This window comes from Trachypithecus francoisi, unplaced genomic scaffold (assembly GCF_009764315.1).
Source record: "Trachypithecus francoisi isolate TF-2019V2 unplaced genomic scaffold, Tfra_2.0 Contig01579, whole genome shotgun sequence".
Taxonomy (NCBI): Eukaryota; Metazoa; Chordata; class Mammalia; order Primates; family Cercopithecidae; genus Trachypithecus; species Trachypithecus francoisi.
Window position 1 is genome coordinate 28,375,638 of NW_022681442.1, and position 23,514 is coordinate 28,399,151.

The window sequence follows — 23,514 nt, forward strand, 5'->3', positions numbered from 1 at the left end:
TGGAGGAAAAGTGTAAACCGGCAGTGTAAACAAGGGCAGGGCATTTATGAGTAGCTGAGAATGGTGAATAGGAGTATGACTAGACAGAAGATAGTAGGGATGACAAGTTTTTGGGGTGTAGTCCAAGTAGTGGGGGTGACTGTATAAAGTCCTGTTGTAAAGAGTAGGGTAAGGAAGACGAGACCTAATAAAAAGGAAAGGATGCATTAGACTTATAAGGGTTACTATTATCCTTTAGGAATGTGGGTGAGTTTAAGGGAAGTAGGAGAGAGTACATGCGACTACCAGGAGGAAGAGGAGAAATCAGACTGGCTATCCGACAGACACAGCTTTATTCTGGAACAGTGAACCCAATGGAGAGGGTCCTGTAGGCAGATGGCAGTTAGGGTACTATACATGACTAAGTAGGGTCCGGTCCATTGAGATTATATAGTTTGAGGAGTCAGATTCTAACAAGAGCTGATCATCCAGCTAGGGTGTCTTCATATGGCTGGGAATCTGGAGTAGGCAAGAGAAGATTAGCAGCCTGGTGAATTTCCTGTCTAGCCTGCTGGAGGACTGGAAGATAATCACCTAGAGGGCTGGTGTCTGAAATGAGACTGGGGCCTAATACAGGAGCCCAAATGGGCTGTACCCTGTAGCATCCTGAGGACAGGCCCAAATTCTGAGAACGGCAAGTGGTAAAAGTACTGTTCAGTCCTTTTTAAGTTGGAGGCTAAGCTTGGTGAGGTGTGTCTTTAAAAGACCATTAGTTCTTTCTGCCTTTCCTGAGGATTGAGGGCAATAAGGAGCATGAAGATTCCATCGAATGCCCAAGGCCTGGGAGACTACCTGAGTGACTTGACTAATAAAGGCTGGTCCATTATAGAACTGTACAGAGGTGGGAAGGTCAACTTGAGGAATTATGTCTGACAGAAGGGAAGAAACGACCATGGTGGCCTTCTTGGACCCTGTGGGAAAGGCCTCTAGCCACCAGTACAAGTGTCTACCCAGACCAAGAGGTATTTTAGTTTCCTGACTCAAGGCATGTGAATAAAGTCAATTTGCCAGTCCTGGGTAGGGGCAAATCCCCGAGTTTGATGTGTAGGGAAGGGAGGGGGCCTGAACAATCCCTGAGGAGTAGCAGAATAGCAGATGGAACACTGAGAAGTGATTTCCTTGAGGATAAATTTCCGCGATGGAAGGGAAATGAGAGGTTCTAAGATATGAGCTAGCGGTTTGTAACCTACATGGAAGAGGTTATGAAATAACAACAGATTAGAATGGGCCTGTGAGACTGGAAGGAGATATTTTCCTTGGTCCAAGAACCATTTGCCTTGTGTGGGAAGAGACTGATGGGTGGAAGTTTCATTGGGAGAGTATGTGGGAGTGATTGATGAGAAGGAGAAAAACTGGCTGTGAGGGACAGAAGTTAGAATGCTAGCTACTTCTTTAGCTACCTTATCAGCATAAGTGTTGCCCTGAGTGATGGGATCTGATGCCTTTTGATGGCCCTTGCAGTGAATGACTCCAGCTTCCTTTGGAAGTAAAGCGGCCTTGAGAATAGTTTTTATTAAAGAGGTGTTAATGATGGAGGACCCTTACGTAGTGAGGAAACCTCTTTCAGCCCATATAACAGCATGGTGGTGCAGGATATGGAAGGCATATTTAGAGTCAGTATAAATATTGGCGTGTAGTCCCTTTGCAAGAGTGAGGGCTCAAGTTAAGGCAATGAGTTCGGCTTGCTGAGAGGTAGTAGAGGGTGGCAGAGCAGTAGCCACAAGGATAGATGTGGAAGATACTACTATAGCATAGCCTGCCTTTGCTGGTGAGTGGTGATGAGGCCTGGTGGAACTGCCATCAATAGACCAAGTGTGATCAGGGTGAGGAACAGGAAAGAAGGAAATATGGGGAAATAGAGTGAATGTCAGGTGGATCAGAGAGATACAGTCATGGGGGTCAGGTGTGGTATCCAGAATAATGTGGGAGGCCAGTTTGAAGTCCAGGCCGGGAACAACGGTAATTGTGGGAGACTCAACAAAGAGGGAATATAGCTGAAGGAGCCGGGGGGGCAGAAAGTATATACATCAGATGTGGGGAATAAAATCGATTTTGGAAGTTATGAGAACTGTAGAGTGTGAGTTGAGCATAGTCTGTGATTTTGAGGGCCTCTAAAAGTATTAATGCAGCAGCAGCTGCCTCACGCATATATGAGTGTCAGGCTAAAACAAAACAGTAAGATTAAGTTGTTTGGACAGAAAGGCTACAAGGTGCAGTCCCAGATCTTATGTAAGAATTCTGACAACACAGCCCTGTACTTCAGCTATGTGTAATGGAAAGTGTTGGGATGAGTTAGGGAGAGCTAGTGTGGGAGCAGCTTTTAGGGCTGTTTTTTTTTTTTTTTTTTTTTTTTTGAGACGGAGTCTCACTCTGTCGCCGGGGCTGGAGTGCTGTGGCCGGATCTCAGCTCACTGCAAGCTCCGCCTCCCGGGTTCACGCCATTCTCCTGCCTCAGCCTCCGGAGTAGCTGGGCCTACAGGCGCCCGCCACCTCGCCCGGCTAGTTTTTTGTATTTTTAGTAGAGATGGGGTTTCACCGTGTTAGCCAGGATGGTCTCGATCTCCTGACCTCGTGATCCGCCCGTCTCGGCCTCCCAAAGTGCTGGGATTACAGGCTTGAGCCACCGCACCCAGCCAAGGGCTGTTTTTTAAGGAATGGAAAGGGGAGTAGGGAAATGATTTAGGATTTCTGGGGTCAGCTAGGTTTCCTTTTGTGAGTTTATATAAAGGTTTAGTCAGGATGGTAAAACTAGGTATCCAAAGGCGGAAGTACCTAGCCATGCCTAGGAAGGAAGGGTGTTGTTGTTCTGTAGAAGGGATTGGGGTTTTGGAGATTAGCCAGACATGATCAGCAGGGAGAGCAAGTGGGGTTTTATGAACAATTATGCCACGATATGTAATGGATGAGGAAGAAATTTGGGCTTTAGAGGGTGATACGTGATATCCTTTTGAGAATAGATGTTGGAAGAGCAGGAGGGTGTCCTGTTGTGAAGATTTGTAGGAGGGGCTATAAAGTAGAAGATTGTCAAAATATTTAATAAGGTGAGAAGCAGATGGATGGAAAGAAAGTAAATCATGAGAAAGGGCTTTACTGGAGTAATGGGGGCTGTCCAAGAAGGCTTGCAGCAGGACAGCCCCGGTAAGTTGCTGAGACTGATGGGTGTCAGGGTCAGTCTAAGTGAAAGCGAAGACTGGCTGAGATGAAGGGTGCAAAGAAATAGTAAAGAAAGCGTGTTTGAGATCCAGAACCGAATAATGGATTGTGGAGGGGTTGTGGAGGGAGGTATTGAGGATAGGAGAGTATATGGGTTTGGCACCACAGGTGGATAGGCAAGACAATTTTGTTGATAAGGTGCAGATCCTGAAGTAACTTGCAAGACTTGTCTGCTTTTTGGACAGGTAAAATGCGGGAATTGTAAGAAGAGTTTATAGGTTTTAGAAGCCCATGCTGTAGCAGGCGAGTGATAACAGGCTTCAATTGTTTAAAGCCTGTCATGGGATGGGATACTGGCGTTGAGCAGGGTAAGGGTGATTACATTTTAGTGGGATAGTAATGGGCATGTGATTGGTTGCCAGGGAGGGGGTACAGGTGTCCCATACTTGTGGGTTAAGGTGGTGGGATATGAGAGGAAGACATGAAGGAGGCTTTGGGTTGGGAAGACGGGCAGCAATGAGATTTGCCTGTAGTCCAGGAATAGTCAGGGAAGCATATAATTTTATTAAAATGTCTTGGCCTAATAAGGGAACTGGGACTGGGCGCAGTGGCTCACGCCTGTAATCCCAGCACTTTGGGAGGCTGAGGCGGGTGGATCGCGAGGTCAGGAGATACAGACCATCCTTGCTAACATGGTGAAACCCCGTATCTACTAAAAATACAAAAAAAAAAAAAATTAGCTGGGCATGGTGGCAGATGCCTGTATTCCCAGCTACTCGGGAGGCTGAGGCAGGAGAATGGCATGAACCCGGGAGGCGGAGCTTGCAGTGAGTGGAGATCGCACCACTGCACTCCAGCCTGGGTGACAGAACAAGACTCTGTCTCTAAATAAATAAATAAATAAAGGAACTGGGCAGGTGGGGATAACTAAAAAAGACTGCATAAAATAATGTTGTCCAAGTTGGCACCAGAGTGGGGGAGTTTTAAGGGGTTTTGAAGGTTGTCCGTCAATACCCACAACAGTTATGGGGGCAAGGGAAACAGGCCCTTGAAAAGAAGGTAATGTTGAGTGGGTAGCCCCTGTATCAATTAAACAGGAGATGAACTTACCCTCCACTGTGAGAGTTACCCAAAGCTCGGCATCCATGATGGTCCAGGGGTCTTCCAAGGCAATCGGGCAGTGTCAGTCTTATGTCAGTCTTCAGCCACGAAGCTGAGGAGATCTGGGAAGCAGTCAGTCAGAGAGCTTTGGGCCAGACCCTTAGGGGCTCTAGCAGTGGCTGCCGGGCAAGCTGGGCAGTCTGATTTCCTGTGGGTCCCTGTACAGATAGGACACGGCTTGGGAGGAATCCCGGGCTGCAGGCATTCCTTGGCCCAGTGGCCAGATTTCTGGCACTTGAAGCAAGATCCTGGTGGAGGAGGTCCTGTAGGACTGCTTGACCACTGCGGCTTAGGCATTTTGAAGTTCTTGTGTGCTGGAGGTGTGGCTGGGTTTTGTCTCACAGCAGAGGCAAGTAATTGTAACTTAGAAATGTGTTGCTGTCTGGCTGCCACCTCTTTATTATTGTACACCTTGAAGGTGAGGTTGATTAAATCATGTTGTGGGATTTGAGGGCCAGATTCTAATTTTTGAAGCTTTTTTCTAATGTCAGGAACTGAATGGGTGATAAAATGCCTATTTAGAATGAGACAACCTTCTGACCCTTCAGGGTCTAGGGCTGTAAAGTGTCTCAGGGTTGCTGCCAAACGAGCCATGAACTGGGCTGGGTTTTCATCTTTATCTTGGGTAGTTTATTTAAGCTTGTCATAATTAACAGCTTTGTAAGCTGCCTTTTTAAGTCCTTCAACTAGGCAGGAAATCGTGTAATCTTGCCTAACTATACCTGGGGAATCTGCCTGATAGTTCTGTTGGGGATCCTCTCAGGGAACTGCTCTAATGCCTTCTTAGAAGTCTGGCTCGTGAAACTGGCAGTTATCAGTGTGAGACTGGGCTAGAGAAAAAACTCTTTCCCGTTCATCTGGGGAGAGGGTAGAAGTTAGGATGACATTTAAGTCACTCCAAGTTAAATTGTAGGACAGAGTTAGATATTGGAACTGCTGTATATATTTAGCAGGGTCTGATGAGAAAGAGCCTAAATGTTGACTATTGTGAGAGAGGTCTGATAGAGAAAAAGGCACATGTACTCTGACTATGCCTTCAGTTTCAGTCTCCTCTCTAAGAGGAAATTGTTGGGCAGGTGAGTGAAAGCTAGTCATGGAACGAAACTGTAAGCTGGACTGGGTGTGAGGAGGGGAGGTGATAGAAGGATTATAGGGTGGAGGAGTGGAGGCTGAGGAAGAATTGGAGCCTGATTCAGCCTGGCAGGAAGCCACCTAATGAGCAGTCTGGGGAGGAGGGGAGAGGTCAGATGGCTCAGTAGAAAAGGAAGATTGGAAAGACTCAGCGACGCTTGGGGTTGGGACTGAGGGGACAGACGGGAGGGAAAGAAGGAGGATTTGGGACGAATCACATTGGGAACAGACTAGGGAGGGAAAAGTGTGAAAAATGCCTGGATGTAAGGTACCTCAGACCATTTGCCCATTTTTCGACAAAAATTATCTAGGTCTTGTAGGATGGAGAAACCGAAAGTGCCATTTTCTGGCCATTTAGAGCCATTATCAAGTTTGTATTGGGGCCAAGCGGTGTTGCAGAAGAAAATAAGGTGTTTAGGTTTTAGGTCAGGTGTGAGTTGAAGAGGTTTTAAGTTCTTGAGAACACAGGCTAAGGGAGAAGAGGGAGGAATGGAGGGTGGAAGATTGCCCATAGTGAAGGAGGCAAGCCCAGAGAAAAGAGAAGGTAGACACACGGAGAGAAGGGGTGGGGGGTATGTGACCCCCAGGGAGGTGGTGCTTGCCACCAAGGTGAAGGATCAAGGCCAGGCATCCCTGCGGTAATCAGATACCTCTGAAACACGGGTAATTGTCCCCACAGTGATTAAACACCAAGGGAAGACTGTCTTCCCGAGTCCATGACCAGCGCCAGAGTTTTGGATTCACAGATAAAACACATCTTCTCTGTCTCTACCGGAAAAGGAAAGGAACTGAAATTAAGAGAAGGGAGAGATTGAAGGGTGGCACCAAAACTGAAAGGAGAAAGAGGTTGAGGGATAGTGAGAGGTTGGAGAAGAGAGTAAAAAGAGGCAGCTTACCTGATTTAAAATTGGTGAGATGTTCCTTGGGCTGGTTGGTCTGAGGATCTGAGGTTGTAGATGGATCTTTCTCACAGAGCAAAGAGCAGGACAGGGGATTTATCTCCCAAGGGAGGTCCCCTGATCCGAATCACAGCATCAAATGTCACGCACATCCATTTGAAGAGACCACCAAACAGGCTTTGTATGAGCAATAAAGCTGTTTATTTCACCTAGGTGCAGGTGGGCTGAGTCTGAAAAAGGAGTCAGCAAGGAAGAGGGGGTGGGGCAGTTTTATAGGATTTAGGTGGGTAGTGGAAAATTACAGTCAAAGGGGGTTTTTCTCTTGCAGGCAGGGACAGGGGTCACAAGGTACTCATTGGGGGAGCTTCTGAGCCAGGAGAAGGAAATTCACAAGGTTAATCGCTCAGTTAAGGTGGGGCAGGAACAAATCACAATGGTGGAATGTCATCAGTTAAGGCAGGAACTGTCCATTTTCACTTCTTTTGTGATTTTTCACTTCCTTCAGGCCATCTGGATGTATGTGTGCAGGTCACAAGGGATACAATGGCTTAGCTTGGGCTCAGAGGCCTGACACCTAGATCATGGTAGGCTTGGAAAACTGTCCAAGTTTCAGGGACTGCACCCTATTCATGCCAATGAAATACAGACATTGACGCCTAGCATCTGACATCTGAATTGGAGCCACAAAAGGTGCTGAAGAGACTAATACTCTGAAAGTGAGGTGACATAGGGATTTATAATCCCTTATCCTGCAACAGTGAGTCAGTTTCTTTGGGTCAGTTGTATAGTTTTTGTAGTACTCAGAAGATTATTTTTCAAGGTGGCCCTTTGGGCTAGCAATCAAGAAAGAGACCCATGAACTCAATGTTGCCTGGGCAGCAGGCAGCAGGGGGTGTCTCAGATTGGCTGCTACCATGGCAACATTGATTGCTGTCATAAGCAGGGGTGAGGCAGATAGTTAACATTTTCAGAGAACACAGGGACTACTTGTATCAGAATTACTTAGGAATTTGTTTAAGTTTTAAATTCCTAGGACCCAAGGTCAGAGATTCATGATTGGTAAGATTGAGACAGGGTATGGAATCTGCCTTTTAGAAAATTCCCCAGGCAACTATGCCTGATGAAATTTGAGAACCACTGATTTAAAAAATACAGTGTGTCCCTGTTACAAATCCCTATATAAACCTGTCTCACCAGAGCCATTTTCTTTTTTTTTTTTTTTTTTTTTTTTTGAGACGGAGTCTCGCTCTGTCGCCCAGGCTGGAGTGCAGTGGCCGGATCTCAGCTCACTGCAAGCTCCGCCTCCCAGGTTCACGCCATTCTCCTGCCTCAGCCTCCCGAGTAGCTGGGACTACAGGCGCCTGCCACCTCGCCCGGCTAGTTTTTTGTATTTTTTTAGTAGAGACGGGGTTTCACCGTGTTAGCCAGGATGGTCTCCATCTCCTGACCTCGTGATCCACCCGTCTCGGCCTCCCAAAGTGCTGGGATTACAGGCTTGAGCCACCGCGCCCGGCCACCAGAGCCATTTTCTTGTTTACAAAGGCCTTACAATCTTTAAAAGACACAGTGAATGTGCTGAACTGGGAATTTATACTGATAAATGCCCAAGTTTTTTCAGAGCTAAGAGTTTAAATAGGTGTTTCAAGATTTCAACACGCATGGAACTTTTTTCTTTCTTTTTTTCTTTTCTTGGGCTCAAGTGATCCTCCCACTTCAGCCTCCTAAGTAGCTGGGATGACAGCTACAAGCCATCACAGCTGGCTAACTTTTTTTTTTTTTTTTTGAGATGGAGTCTTGCTCTGTTGCCAGGCTGGAGTGCAGTGGTGTGATCTTGGCTCACTGCCACCTCCGCCTCCCGGGTTCAAGCAATTCTCCTGCCTTAGCCTCCTGAGTAGCTGGGACTACAGGTGTGTACCACCACACTCAGCTAGTTTTTGTGTTTTTAGCAGAGACAGGGTTTCACGATGTTGGCCAGGATGATCTCAATCTATTGACCTCCTGATTGGCCCTCCTCAGCCTCCCAAAGTGCTGGCATTACAGGCATGAGCCACCATGCCCAGCTGTCAGCTAACTTTAAAAAAATTTTTTTGTGGATATGTGATCTACCTATGTTTCCCAGGCTGGTCTTGAACTTCTAGGCTCAAGCAATACTCCTGCCTCAGCCTTCCAGATGGCTGGGTTTACAGGTGAGAGCCACAGTGCCTGGCCTGGAACTTTTTTTCTAAGTAACATCTATTAATATCTCATAGAGCTGTCATACCAAAATGTACTCTGAGACTCCCAAGGTAAATTTTCCAAATTGGGAAATTCAGCTCAAGATCACTGTGAAGGACCAGGGTGGGATCCAAGAAGGGGACAGCATGAACCAGGACTAGAGAGGATGGCTAAGGTGCAGGACTATGTTCTTTACATCACTGAGACATACCATTCTCTCTCTTGCAAGGAGAGACTCAGGACATAAAGAACACCACCAAGAATATAGGCTTTCTGATGTTTCTGAGAATCACTGCTGTCATGAGCCTCTTGCTAATGATGAGTTAACCCTCGTGGGGTTAAGAACCAGTAGAGCAGGCCTAGCGCAGTGGCTGATGCCTGTAATCCCAGCACTTTGGGAGGCCAAGGTGGGCAGATCACTTGGCTCCGGAGTTAGAGACCATGCCGGCCAACATAGCAAAACCCTATCTCTACAAAAAATACCAAAATTAGCTGGGTGTGGTGGCGTGCACCTGTAGTCCCAGTTACTTGGGAGGCTGAGGTGGGAGGATGGATTGAGCTCAGGAGGCGGAAGTTGCAGTGAGCTGAGATTGTGCCACTGCACTCCAGGCTGGGCAACAGAGCCAGACCCTGTCTCAAAAAAAAAAAAAAAAAGTTTAAGAACCAGTAGATCAGTGGATGTGTGACATCCAATGTGTGGTTTTTCTATTTCTCTAGTACTACTCTTAACCCAAGGCTTGGGCATATTCAGTTTTGCTAGTTGTAGTGGATACTCTTGGCTGCCTACTTACATCCACTCTCCACCCCTTCTCCCTATGAAAAATTGCAGTTTTGCTTAGCTATCCTCTCCATCTCTAGCCCCAGGGACAATATCTAATTTGTTGGTGTGTGATCCTTCCTTGGCAATGACTTTTAGTCTGAGAGGTCTGCATGTTTCCTAATTAATTTCAATTAGGTTGAAAGGAAGAACTGTTGTGGAGGAGAGGTGTCTGTGCTTTGTTGAAGTGAGGGAGGAAACTTGAAGCCATCCTACACATTGTAAGATGAAGTAAACTTTCAGGGCTACAGGGCACAGAGACAAAACTTGGCCCTTTTTTTTGGGGGGGGGATAAGGATGTCATTCTGCCACCCAGGCTGGAGTGTGGTGGGCATATTCTCCTCTCACTGCAGCCTCTACCTCCCAGGCTCAAGTGATCCTTCCATTTTAGCCTCCTGAATAGCTGGGACTACAGGCACACATGACTATGCCCACTTAATTTTAAACGTTTTTTGTAGAGACAGAGTTTTGCCATGTTGCCCAGGCTGGTCTCGAACTTCTGAGCTCAAGCCATCTGTCCACTTCGGCCTCTCAAAGTGTTCGGATTACAGGCATGAGCCACTGCTCCTGGCTGAAACTTGGTTCTTAGCGGCAATATTGACTACTGAATATTTACCCCAGCACATACCATACCTCTGAACTTCCTTATTATTTAAGCCATTTTAACTGGGTTTCCTGTTACTTGTGATCAAAAGTTTCCCAATGTCTGTGGTCGCTGGTTTGCCTTGCACTCTCTGGTTCATGCAATTTTTTTTTTTTTTTTTTGATAAGGTTTTGTTTTGCTCTTGTTGCCCAAGCTGGAGTGCAATGGCACAATCTTGGCTCACTGCAACCTCCGCCTCCCAGGTTCAAGCGATTCTGCTGCCTCAGCCTCCTGAGTAGCTGAAATTACAGGCACCTGCCACCAAGCCCAGCTAATTCTTGTATTTTTAGTAGAGACAGGGTTTCACCATGTTGGCCAGGCTAGTCTCGAACTCCTGACCTCAGGTGATCCACCCACCTTGGCCTCCCTAAGTGCTGGGATTACAGGCTTGAGCCACTGTGCCCAGCAGTTCATGAAACATATGTAAAATGTAAAAAAGTAAAAGCAGAGAGAAGACAATGGCTTGTGGGCTGAGAGAATCAGTGGTATGTGGGCTAAAATATGTTTATGTAAAAGCTGTTGTGAGCAAACTGTCTTCTTCCTGAGTCGTCACGTTTTTCAGTTTCCACAAGTGTCCGCATCCAGAAAACAAATTCATTAGATCAGCTTTTATTTGCATTTCTTATCTCAAAAATAATTATATGTTTGTTTAGCTTCTTGTTAGCACAGAAAATTGTTTACTGAGGTAGATGTGGAATGCCAAGATGAGAAAATTAAATCAATTAGGAAATGCTCTCACTGACAAATAGTAGAAACTTACCTGTACATACCAGAAGAATTGGCTTTTCGAATAGACAAGTAAATGCACTTTTTCACTCTTGACATGAGTTTACCTGAGGCTTTGGTATTTTTTTTGGTTTTGTTTTATTTTGTTTTGTTTGTTTGTTTTGAGACGGAGTCTCATTTGCTCTATTGCCCAGGCGAGAGTACAGTGGCACGATCTCATGATCTCAGTTTACTGCAGTGCCCGTCTCCTGAGTTCAAGTGATTCTCCTGCCTCAGCCTCCTGAGTAGCTGGGACTACAGGAGCATTCCACCATGCCCACTTAATTTTTGTATTTTTAGTAGAGATGGGGTTTCACCATGTTAGCCAGGCTGGTCTTGAACTCCTGACCTTAAGTGATCCACCCACCTTGGCCTCCCAAAGTGCTGGGATTATAGGTGTGAGCCACCGCGCCCAGCCTGAGGCTTTAGTTCTAATATAAGTGCTGCTAACCCCAAATATGTGAAATGCTCAGGTGGGCTGAAGTGCTCTGGAGGAGGGATATGCGTTCTGGTTGCACAGGGAAGAGGTGTTTCATTTTTTTTTTTTTTTTTTTTTTTTTTGAGGCGGAGTCTCGCTCTGTCGCCCGGACTGGAGTGCAGTGGCCAGATCTCAGCTCACTGCAAGCTCCGCCTCCCGGGTTTACGCCATTCTTCTGCCTCAGCCTCCTGAGTAGCTGGGACTACAGGCGCCCGCCACCTCGCCCGGCTCGTTTTTTTGTATTTTTAGTAGAGATGGGGTTTCACCGTGTTAGCCAGGATGGTCTCGATCTCCTGACCTCGTGATCCGCCCATCTCGGCCTCCCAAAGTGCTGGGATTACAGGCTTGAGCCACCGCGCCCGGCCGAGGTGTTTCATTTTAAGTGCAGCAACTTATCACTTATTTAGATGGATATTTAGAGGCTAAGGTTGGAATGGTTGTTGATATTTTAGATCTACCTGGAAACAAACTGTACTAGTGATTCACTCAGGTTCCTGCTATAAGAGAGGGCTGCAGCTTCACAGGGTAGAGGCAGGTATGTAAGAATGAGAGCTGGCCGGGCCTGGTGGCTCACACCTGTAATCCCAGTACTTTGGGAGGCTGAGGTGGGTGAATCACTTGATGTCAGGAGTTTGAGACCAGCCTGTCCAACATAATGAAACCCTGTCTCTTCTAAAAATACAAAAATTAGCCACACGTGGTAGTGTGTGCCTGTAGTCTCAGCTACTTGGGAGGCTGAGGTAGGAGAACAGCTTGAACCCAGGAGGTGGAGGTTGCAGTGAGCCAAAATTATGCCACTGCACTCCAGCCTGGGCGACAGAGCGAGACTCCATCTCAATAACAACAACAAAAATGAGTGAAGGGGTGACCTGCCCCTCCACACCTGTGGGCATTTCTCGTTAGGTGGAACGAGAGACTTGAGCAAAGAAATGAGACACAGAGACAAAGTATAGAGAAAGAAAAAGTGGGCCCAGGGGACCAGCACTCAGCATACAGAGGACCCGCGCTGGCACCGGTCTCTGAGTACCCTCAGCATTTATTGACCATTATCTTTACCATCTTAGAAAAAGGGAAGTGGCAGGATAATAGGATCATCGTAGGGAGAAGGTCAGCAGTAAGACATATGAATAAAGATCTCTGTGACATAAGTTTAAGGAAAAGTGCTGTTCCTTGATATGCATATGCAAACATCTCCATAAACCTTTTTTGTGCATAAGGAGCAGCATTGCTCTAGCAAGTCCCACCTTTTGCCCTAAGGCGGTTTTCTCCTTTCTCAGTAAACAGAACAGACAATTGAGTTTTACACCGAGAATGTTCCATTGCCCAGGGCCAGGCAGGAAACAGATGCTTTTCTCTATCTCAATTGCCAAGAGGCCTTCTTTCCTCTTATACTAGTCCTCCTCAGCACAGACCCTTCACAGGTGTCAGGCTGGGGGACGATCAGGTCTTTCCCTTCCCACGAGGCCATATTTCAGACTATCACATGGGGAGAAACCTTGGACAATATCTAGCTTTCTTAGGCAGAGGTTCCTGTGACCTTTGGCAGTGTACGTGTCCCTGGGTAATTGAGATTAAGAGAATAGTGATGACTGTTCACAAGCATACTGCCTTCAGGCACTTGCTTAACAAAGCACACCCTGCACAGCCCAAAATCCTTTAAACCTTGAGTCACCACAGCACAAGTCTTTCTTTCTTTTTTTTTTTTTTTGAGACGGAGTCTTGCTCTGTCGCCCAGGCTGGAGTGCAGTGGCCGGATCTCAGCTCACTGCAAGCTCCGCCTCCCAGGTTTACCGCCATTCTCCTGCCTCAGCCTCCGAGTAGCTGGGACTACAGGCGCCAGCCACCTCGCCCGGCTAGTTTTTTGTATTTTTTAGTAGAGACGGGGTTTCACCGTGTTAGCCAGGATGGTCTCGATCTCCTGACCTCGTGATCCGCCCACCTCGGCCTCCCAAAGTGCTGGGATTACAGGCTTGAGCCACCGCGCCCGGCCTAGCACAAGTCTCTTTCAAGGACAAGATTGGGGGTAGGGTCACAGATTAACAGCATCTCAAATACAGAACAAAATGGAGTCTCTTATGTCTATTTGTTTCTATATAGACACAGTAGCAGTCTGATCTCTCTTTCTTTTCCCCACAAATGAGAGCCCTGGTTTGCTTCCTTTTTTTTTTTTTCTTGAGATGGGGTCTCTCACTGTCACCCGGGCTGGAGTGCAATGTGGCCATCTCCGCTCACTGCAACCTCCACCTCCCGGGTTCAAGCAATTCTCCTGCCTCAGGCTCCTTAGTAGCTGGGTTTACAGCACCCGCCACCACACTGGCTAATTGTTTGTATTTTTAGTAGAGATGGGATTTCACTATGTTGGCCAGGCTGGTCTTGAACTCCTAACCTTGTGATCTGCCCACCCTGGCCTCCCAAAGTGCTGGGATTACAGGTGTAAGCCATTGTGCCCGGCCCCTTCTTTTGTTTAAATAATTTAATCCAATTTACAGCACCGTAAAAGGCATTAAAGTAAATTCTACTCACAATCCCATCACGCAGTCATTTAGTTACTAATTAATTTATTAAAAAATATATAGGGAATCCCCAGTGTGTCAGACCATGGGCTAAGTGCCGTCTCCCTCTCAGTGAACAAGACAGACTGTCCCTGCCTTCTTGGAGCTTACAGGCGTTATTGCGAAGGCAGATAACATATCACACAAATATTTCTTTCATTGCAACTGTGGTAAGTTAGAGAAGGGAACGGAAGGTACAGGGCAGGACGAAAGAAAATAACAGGAGGGAATTTCAGGTAGATTGGGTTGGGGATTAGGGAATGCCTCTGAGAAACATTTGAGTTAAGGCCTTCAGGATGAATACAAGTTAGAAAGGTGAAAAGAGGCTTTCAGTTAGAGAAACAGTTTAATGTAGGTACAAGGATACTTGGGGTGTCCTATGAACTGGAAAATGGAAATTTGGAAGAAGTCAGGTGAACATGGAGTAAACAGTGCTATTTATATATTTGATTCCTTTTTGGAAAGTTATAATTTTTTTATTTTTTACTGTGGTAAAATATATAACATAAAATAGGCCGTTTTAACCATTTTTTTTTTTTTTTTTTTTTTTTTTTTTTTTTGAGACGGAGTCTCGCTCTGTCGCCCGGGCTGGAGTGCAGTGGCCGGATCTCAGCTCACTGCAAGCTCCGCCTCCCGGGTTTACGCCATTCTCCTGCCTGAGCCTCCCGAGTAGCTGGGACTACAGGCGTCGGCCACCTCGACTGGCTAGTTTTTTTGTATTTTTTAGTAGAGACGGGGTTTCACCGTGTTAGCCAGGATGGTCTGGATCTCCCGACCTCGTGATCTGCCCGCCTTGGCCTCCCAAAGTGCTGGGGTTACAGTCTTGAGCCACCACGCCCGGCCAGCATTTTTTTTTCTTTTTCTTTTTTGAGACAGAGTTTCTCTCTGTCCCCCAGGCTGGAGTGCAGTGGCACAATCTCGGCTCACTGCAACCTCCGTCTCCTGGGTTCAAGTGGTCACCCTGCCTCAGCCTTCCAAGTAGCTGGGATTACAAGCATGCCCCTCCAGGTCCAGCTAATTTTTGTATTTTTAGTAGAGATGAGGTATCGCCATGTTGGTCAGGCTGGTCTCGAACTCCTGACCTCAAGTGATCCACGTGCCTCAGCCTCCCAAAGTGCTGGGATTACAGGTGTGAGCCATCACACCTGGCTGCATAATGTTTTCAAGGTTCATTCAAGTTGTAGCATGTATCAAAACTTCATTTATTTATTTATTTCTGAGACAGAATCTTGCTGTATCACCCAGGCAGGAGTGCAGTGGCATGATCTCAGCTCACTGCCACCTCCACCTCCCGAATTTAAGCCATTCTTGTGCCTCAGCCTCCCTAGTAGCTGGGATTACTGTGTGCACCCAGCTAATTTTTGTATTTTTAGTAGAGATGGGGTTTTGCCATATTGGCCAGGCTTGTCTCAAACTCCTGGCCGCAAGTGATCCACCTGCCTCAGCCTCCCAAAGTGCTGTGATTACAGGCATGAGCCACAGTGCCAAAGGCCAAAACTTCATTCCTCTATATGGCCGAATAATATTCCATTGTATGTATATACAATGTCTTGTTTATCCATTCATGTGTTGATGGACACTTGGGTTATTTCTATCTTTTGGGTATTGTGAAAATGGTGATACAAATATTTGTGTACAAGTATCTGTTTGAGTCCCTATTTTTAATTATTTTGGGTATCTACCTAGTAGCAGAATTGCTGAGTCATTAGTTTAATTTTTTCGAGGAATGACCAACAATGCACGAGCGTTCAAATTTCTCCATATCCTTGCCAACGTGTGTTATTTTCCATTAAAAAATTCTATCTGTGGGTATGAAGTGTATGTATTTGATTCTGACTCTCCTATATCCTTGAGAATCCATCTCTCCTGAAACTCTGAAGATCTTTGTGGTCACTAATCTGGCATGAGGCTTACAATGACCTGCCTTCATTTTTTGCCCAAGTGTCCGATTTCCTTAAGAAATGTTCAGCAACTCTGGATCAAGGTGTTGGTGGGGGATCAATTTGAATCTCCAGTGTCTACCATCTGGTAGATATTCAACAAATAAAATAATTGTGATAAAGGTTGCAGATCTTGTCTCTCTCACTTTGTAAACACCCAGTGGAAGTTTCCAACAGGCACCTGAGAGATTTTTGCTGGATTCAAACAAATTAACTTTCATGACTATGTGAGGCAGTTAGTTGTTGATTACATTTAAACTGCGAATCTGATCCCTGCCACACTGCTTGATGCCCTTCAGTTACTCTCCATTGCACTTAAGGTTGGGGCTCCTGTTCATTAACATGGTCTGCAGTGCCCTGCCAGGTCTGACCTTGCCTCCCTCCAGGGCTATTTTTTGCCACTTTCTCCCTTTCTCTTTAGGCTTGGGTTATTCCTCAGATGCACAAGACTCATCTCTGGCACCGGCTGTTTTCTCTTTCACTCTTGCAAACAAGTTCGCCCTCATTTTTGCCTGCCTGCCTGCCTGCCTGCCTTCCTTCCTTCCTTCCTTCCTTCCTTCCTTCCTTCCTTCCTTCCTTCTTTCCTTCTTTCCTTCCTTCCCTCCCTCCCTCCCTTCTCTCCTTCTCTTTATCCCTCTCTTTCTCTCTCTCTCTTTCTTTCTTTCTTTTTTTGAAAAAGGGTGTTGTTCTGTCACTCAGGCAGGAGTGCAGTGGTCCAATCATAGCTCACTGAAACCTCAAAAACTCCTGGGCTCAAGTGATCCTCCTGCCTCAGCCTCCCAAGTAGCTAGGATTATAGGTGTGTGCCACCATGCCGGGTTAATTAAAAAAAATTTTTTTTTAAGATGGGGTCTTGCTATGTTGTCCAGGCTGGTCTTAAACTCCTGAGCTCAAGTGATCCTCCTGTCTCAGCCTCCCAAAGTGCTGGGATTACAGGTATGAGCCACTGCACCCCGCCCTCCTCTCACTTTTTCACCTGAATCCTACTCATCCTTCAGATCTCAGCTGAGATATCATTTCCTCAGGGAACTGTTTCCCAACCCTCACCCGATCCTAACTCTAGACTCTATTTTGTTCTCCCTCATAGCATCTTTTACTTTTCCTGCATAGCACTTATCAAAACTGTAGTAAAGCAACTTTTTGTTTGTTTAGAGTTCATCTTCCAAGTAGTCAGCAGTCTCCATGAGGGCAGAAACTCATGTCTGTATCCGTCAGTGGCACTGTATCCTTCATAGTAGGCACTCAATGCATAGTTTTGAGGAGAGCTTCTACCAAGAAGCAGAAAAACTGTTGAGTGGCTTGTGAATGCTACTCATATTCTGGGTGACTCAGACTTTCTGGTATTCTGGGGAAAACAGTGTCGATCAGATTGGATAGGACAGTCACATGAGTGCCTGGACAGGAAGTTGATGAGAGGCCATCCAAGGCCACAGTGGGGTGGCCTCTTTTGCCAAGCAGTGCCCAGGTTCTTCAGCTCATGTCAACTTAGAGACCTCAAGCAAGCTTTTTATGGTTCCTCAGCCTCCCAGCCCTCCGTTAGAAGGTTGTTTCATGAGTTGGCATGGCTTGTCTTACTCTTGAAAGTCATGAGGCCAAATTGTTCTATTCTTTTCCATTTAAAAGAATTAACTTTTTGTTACAAAAGCAATACATAATTACATTTATCTTCCAAAACATTAAAACGAAAGCTAATACTCCCTTTGAACATTCTCTCAATAAAATAATGGTCCTTTATCCCTAGCTTAGAGATAACTTCTGATATATTTTGGGCATGTAGCTTTACAGATCTGTTTTAAAAATCTTTCATAAACCTAATGTATGATAATAGGGAATAATGGTATTATTTGTGTGTTCTGTTCTAGCTTTTTATTTTGAAATAATTTTAGATTTACAGAGGAGTTGCAGAGCTAGTATAGAAAGTTTCAACATACCCTTCACCCAGCTTCTCTTAATGTTAACAATTTATGTAACCCTGGTTCAAAACTAAGAAATTAACACTGGCACAATACTAATAACAAAACTACAGAACTTATTCCAGTTTCACCAGCTTTTTCACTAACGTCCTTTTTGTGTTCCAGGATACCACATTGTGTTTAGTTATCAGATCTCTTTAGTCTCCTATCTGTGAATAGGATAATCTCTGACAGTTTCTCAGTCTTTCCTTGGCTTTCATGACCTTGACACTTTTGAAGATTACACGTCAAGTGTTTTGTAGAATATTCCCTCAATTTGGGTTTATTTGATGTTTTTTCATGATTAACTGAAGTTTTGCATTGGGGGAATAATTTTTAAACTATTGATACTATCCATCTGTCTATATATAATGGATATAGATATATAATTCTGCAACTTGCTATTTTCATTCAAAAATACGACTTTGAGATATATCCATGTTGATAAGTGCAGATCAGTCAATTCTTTTATTTATTTATTTATTATTATTTTTTGAGACAGGATCTTTCTCTGTCACCCAGGCTTGAGTGCAGTGGCACAATCACAGCTTACTGCAGCCTTGACCTCCCAGGCTCAAGAGATCCTCCCACCTCAGCCTCCTGAGTAGCAGTTGCAACTACATGCTGGAGCCACCATGCCCAGCTGATTTTTAAAAACTTTTTGTAGAGATGAGGTCTCACTGTGTTGCCCATGCTTCACTTAAATTCTCTTTTTTTTTTTTTTTTTGAGACGGAGTTTCGCTCTGTCACCCAGGCTGGAGTGCAGTGGCTGGATCTCAGCTCACTGCAAGCTCTGCCTCCCGGGTTCACGCCATTCTCCTGCCTCAGCCTCCCGAGTAGCTGGGACTACAGGCGCCCGCCATGTCGCCCGGCTAGTTTTTTTTTTGTATTTTTAGTAGAGACAGGGTTTCACCATGTTAGCCAGGATGGTCTCGATTTCCTGACCTCGTGATCCACCCGTCTCGGCCTCCCAAAGTGCTGGGATTACAGGCTGGAGCCACCGCGCCCGGCCTCTGATTTATTTTTTAAAACAAAGTTCTTGATTATAAAAGTAATACAAACACCCTAAGAAATTAATACAAAAGTACAAAGAAGAAACCACTCCATCTTATCACTGAGAGAAAACAACATACATATTTCCCTGTAGTCTTGTGTGTGTGCAGTTTTTTTCCCAGTTGTGATCACATTCATTTGTATGTGTCTGTATATTTGTTTTTCTCTCAGTACCATGGTCTTTAGACACAAACCCTGGCCTTTTTTCTTCTTTTATTTTTGAGATGGAGTCTTCCTCTGTTGCCCAGGCTGGAGTTCAGTGGTGTGATCTTGGCTCACTGCAACCTTTGCCTCCCGGATTCAAGCAATTCTCCTGCCTCAGCCTCCTGAGTAGCTGGGACTACAGGTGCACACCACCATACCCAGCTAATTTTTGTTTTAGTAGAGATGAGGTTTTGCCATGTTGTTCAGGCTGGTCTTGACCTGCTGACCTCAAATGATCCACCTACCTCGACTTCCCAAAGTGATGGGATTACAGGCGTGAGCCATCATGCCCCACTTCCCTGGCCTTTTTTCAAATGCACTTGGTTTAAAGATTGTGTTATGCCAGCTTCCAACCCCTGTTCCTCTTTTCCACACATCCTGTGAAATTTAGAAGGTGAGGGGCCCAAGGTCTATCCTCAGCTGACCCGAAGCGAAGTTGGCTAAGAAGCACAAGAAGGGGTAGAAATGCTCCAGTGGAGCATTTACTAAAAAGACGCGGAGGTTTTGGTTGACTGCAAGCCCAATATGAGTCAACAGCATGGGTGCCAAGAACTTTATCACAGGAGTGCAAAGCGATAGGTCCCAAAAGGAGGAAGCTATAGTCCTGCTTTGCTCTGATGATACCACAAACATATGGTTCAGTCTTGGGTGACATATTCTCAAGAAATCACAGTCAAATCTACCATTTGCCTAAGAGGGATAAAGACCTTCAAAACCAGGGCAGAGGAGGAACAATGGAAGGACCTGGAGACACTGATGTGGAATGAGAAGACCTTGGGCAGAGGTGATAGAAGTAAAATATCTGAAAAGTCAAAGGTCCAAGAGAGATTAGATGTTTGTTCTCTGTGGCTTCAAGGCATCGAATTTGGACCCTGAGAGTGGAAATTTAGACACATTTTCTCACTGGTGATAGCTGCCCGGACCAAGGAATTCAGTCCTCTGGAAACAGCGGGCTGCATTTGAGGATTCTTCCTGCTGAGTTGCTGGTGGTGGGGTGAACACTTACTGAGTGCTTACTGTGTGCCAGGACCCTGCTGAAGGCCTCACCTATATTGTGTGATTTCATCCCGTCAACACCCTTTGACGTGGGGACTGTTGTTTCCTATCCTGGTGTTACAAATGTGGGCACCGGGTATAGGAGGTCAGGTACCTTGCTCGAAGTTACAGTTTGTAAGTGGTGGTACCGGGACTCGAACTAGTTCTGACAAACTTCAAAGCTGGTGTTTTTAGCCATCAGGGGGATTCGAGGGTGCCATGGGGTTGTGGACGCATGAAGGTCCTTGAGATCCATTACACCAAAACATTCTGTGACTGGGAAAAAGGATGCCCTCTTCTCCCAAAGGAAAGCTTCAGCTGAATGAGACGAAGTGGAGAGGGTAGCCCGGGGCCCGGCTGAGGGGCGCAAGCAGAATGCCAAGGGATGGAGACCTAAAGGAGATGGAAGGGTTGTCAACGTGCGTCACCCTCAGTTTGAAGATCTTCAGACCCGCGGGAGATATAGACGCAGCGCGGTCAGGGAGCGTCGACTTCGCCGAGTTCTGCGGCGGAGCCAGGAGACGGAACAACGCGCCGGTCCCTGGCCGGGCGTGAGCGGCGGGGCGGTGCCGGGAGGCGAGGGCGGGGAGGGCACGCGCCGAGGCTGCTGCGGCAGTTGCGCGCTGGGATTGTTGCCGTGCGCTGTGGAGCCGGTGAGTGCGGCGGGACCCATGGGCGGGCGGGGAAGGAGCGGTCGAGCGGGGAGCTAGGTGGGGAGGTGCGCCGCCGAGCACGCGACCCCAGGGTTGCTGCCGCCGCCTGGCCCCGCCTCTGGCCCCCAGGGACCATGGACCCCAGGCCCCTCTCCTTAGGCCGAGCCCCCGCCCGCGCGTTCGCGGACGCCGCACGCCTTCCAACTCCCTCGGTGCGGCCCCCGCCCCACGGCAGTCCTTTCCTCCGCGCCGCCGCGATGTCTCCGGCCCACGTCACGCTCGCGCCATTGTTTCCCAGCCGCCGGCTTGCTGGGACCCCGCCGCAGCCTCCGAGTGCGGCCGTTCGCCGCGTTCCGCCCGTTCCCCCCTTTCCTCACGCGGGTAGTAGCCCTTTCCTCAGTCCTGCTGACTTCCTCCAGCTGATTCCGGACTGTCCCCGGCCACCCCTGAGGCCGTCCTTTCGCTCCTCGTAACAGCCTCCCCGCCCCCTGAGCTCTCTCGGTCGCCTCCCGAGAAGCCAGCGGGCCTCTGTGGTGGAGCGCCAGGTTGACAGCGTTTTAGCAGGACCGCGAGAAACGGCCAGCTCGCTTGCCACACGCCCGTGTGCAGCGCTTCCTGGAAAGGTCGCAGCGAATTGTAAGGCGCCACAAAAAACATCCGGACAGCTCCTGGTCAGGGGGCTGAGCCGTTCAGTGGCGGCCTATTCCTCTCCTTTTTTCGGGGCCCTTGAAACCGGAGAGGGCGAGATGCCGATTTGAGGCCTGAACCCTTAGTTGTAAGAAGAACGTTTTGGGGGTTTGACTTCGGCAGGCCACAGCTTCTGAAAGCAGCAGGTAGAGGCTGCTGTCCCAATCGACGTTTTCCTGGGCCTTCACCTTTAGGGCCTTGATGTTTGAGGGGGGTCGTGCTCTGAAGTACAGCGCGCCTAAATGACTAGTCACCATTACAGGGGGGCGTGTGCGCGCCGATCCAGGGGCCGATGAGTTCTTCAGGATTGAGCTGTACTTGGTTCCCAGTGTCTGTGGACTGTTCATTTCGCCTCTTAAAGCAACGGATGCAAACTGCTGACTAATGTGAAAGGGAGAATATTAAAACTGTGTCATTTACCGTGAAAACTTAGTGTTACTGTGTAGAGAAGGCATTAGGTTTTAAAAATATTTACCACATGGCTTTTCAACAACGGTTAGAATTTATCCAAATGAAGACATCCAGGCCTGAAAGGGTTAAGTTCGAAAAGAGAAAAAAATAGATGTGAGCTGAGAGTGAAAAAAAAAAAAGGTTAAGTTCAAGAAAACGTAGCTGGTTAGTAATTAAAATAAAAAACTCCACATGCAGGGTTGGTACTAGCATACACAGACTTTATTTCTGAAGTGCATTTCCATTGCAGTATAAACCACTACATTTCAGCCCTGTAGGTAGCTGCATTACTCTCATTGACCCCGAATTAAGGTTTTAGGGTTTAGTAACCAACAAATCTGTAAAATAAGGTGGTGGAGGGGGCGGGGGTGGGGTGGGGCGCTGAAGGAGATGTTCTGCAGGATTCCTTTTAGTTCTAAGGTTTTATGCCATTGTATGAAAATTTGCAATCAGCTACAAGTTTCCAGAAGTTTGTAAGCAGATTTATTATACTTAATAAATACTATTAAGTATAGTTAATAGTATTAAGATATTAATATTATCTTAATACTATTAAGTTAGTATTAATAATACTATATTAAGTATTAATAACTTAATAACTATATTAAGTTATTAAAATACTATACTTAATAATAATATTAAGATAGTATTCTCCTATAGTACCTGCCACCCTTAACCGGAAGACATCATGTCTTCCTAAAGAAAGCCAGATTACAATAGAATGTTATGCAGAGAGGTGGTCATTAATCTTTCTCTAGACTATTTCTGCTGTTTTATGGGGAAAGAGGAATACATAAAACACGGGTTTTATTTTTTAAGTATTTTTATTGCTTAATTTTCTCTCTCTCTCTTTTTTTTTCCCCCGAGACGGAGTTTTGCTCTTGTTGGCCAGGCTGGAGTGCAATGGCGCGATATTGGCTCATCGCAACCTCTGCCTCAACCTCCCAAGTAGCTGGGATTACAGGCATGCGTCCCCACACTTGGCTAATTTTGTATTTTTAGTAGAGACGGGGTTTCTCCAAGTTGGTCAGGCTGGTCTCGAATTCCTGGCCTCAGGGGATCCGCCCACCTCGGCCTCCCAAGTGCTGGGATTACAGGCGTGAGCCACTGTGTCCGGCCCTGTTGCTTAATTCTCTTACCAAAAGCTTAATTCAATGAAATAGTAAACAACAACAAAACCCCCAAAACAAAAACTCACTACTTTATCATGTTACGACTGTGCTCTTTTAAAGTACTTACATAGATATGGGTTTTTATCTAGTTACAGTTGCTGCGTACTTATTATTTGGGATTTCGCACTTACCAATATTTCTGGGATGTCCATATATCTACAGAATTCATCTACTCTTCATTTGTAGATGCTCTCTAATTTGCCCCAGACGTCAACAATGCCTGGCACACAGGCTCTTAGTAAATTTTTGTTGAATAAATGTAATATTTTGAGGTTTTTAGACATCTAACACAAAATGCTAACTATCACAAGGCATATGTTGAGTGACATGTGAGCAGTAAAGACAGTCATACTTGCAGCCAGGAGACATTGCATTTATTTAAGGGCCTGGATTTTGTAGTCTGGCTTGCTACTTAACATCATGCAACCTCGGGGAACTCAGTTAACCTTAGACAAGCTCACTCAGTTTCTCTCACCTTGAGAAGGGAAAAGTAGAACAAAATTTACAGGGTTATGT

The 23,514-nt window shown here is 46.3% G+C and overlaps 1 long non-coding RNA gene across 1 annotated transcript; it reads right to left on the reverse strand.

Annotated features, from left to right (window-relative positions):
- Window positions 1–12,737: 12,737 nt before the first annotated feature.
- On the reverse strand, window positions 12,738–16,119 carry LOC117064496. Its single transcript, XR_004429495.1, has 3 exons — window positions 16,108–16,119; window positions 14,471–14,476; window positions 12,738–12,988 (listed from the first exon to the last, which is right to left on the reverse strand). It is a non-coding gene; the product is annotated as an uncharacterized LOC117064496 (long non-coding RNA).
- Between the last annotated feature and the right edge of the window lie 7,395 nt (window positions 16,120–23,514).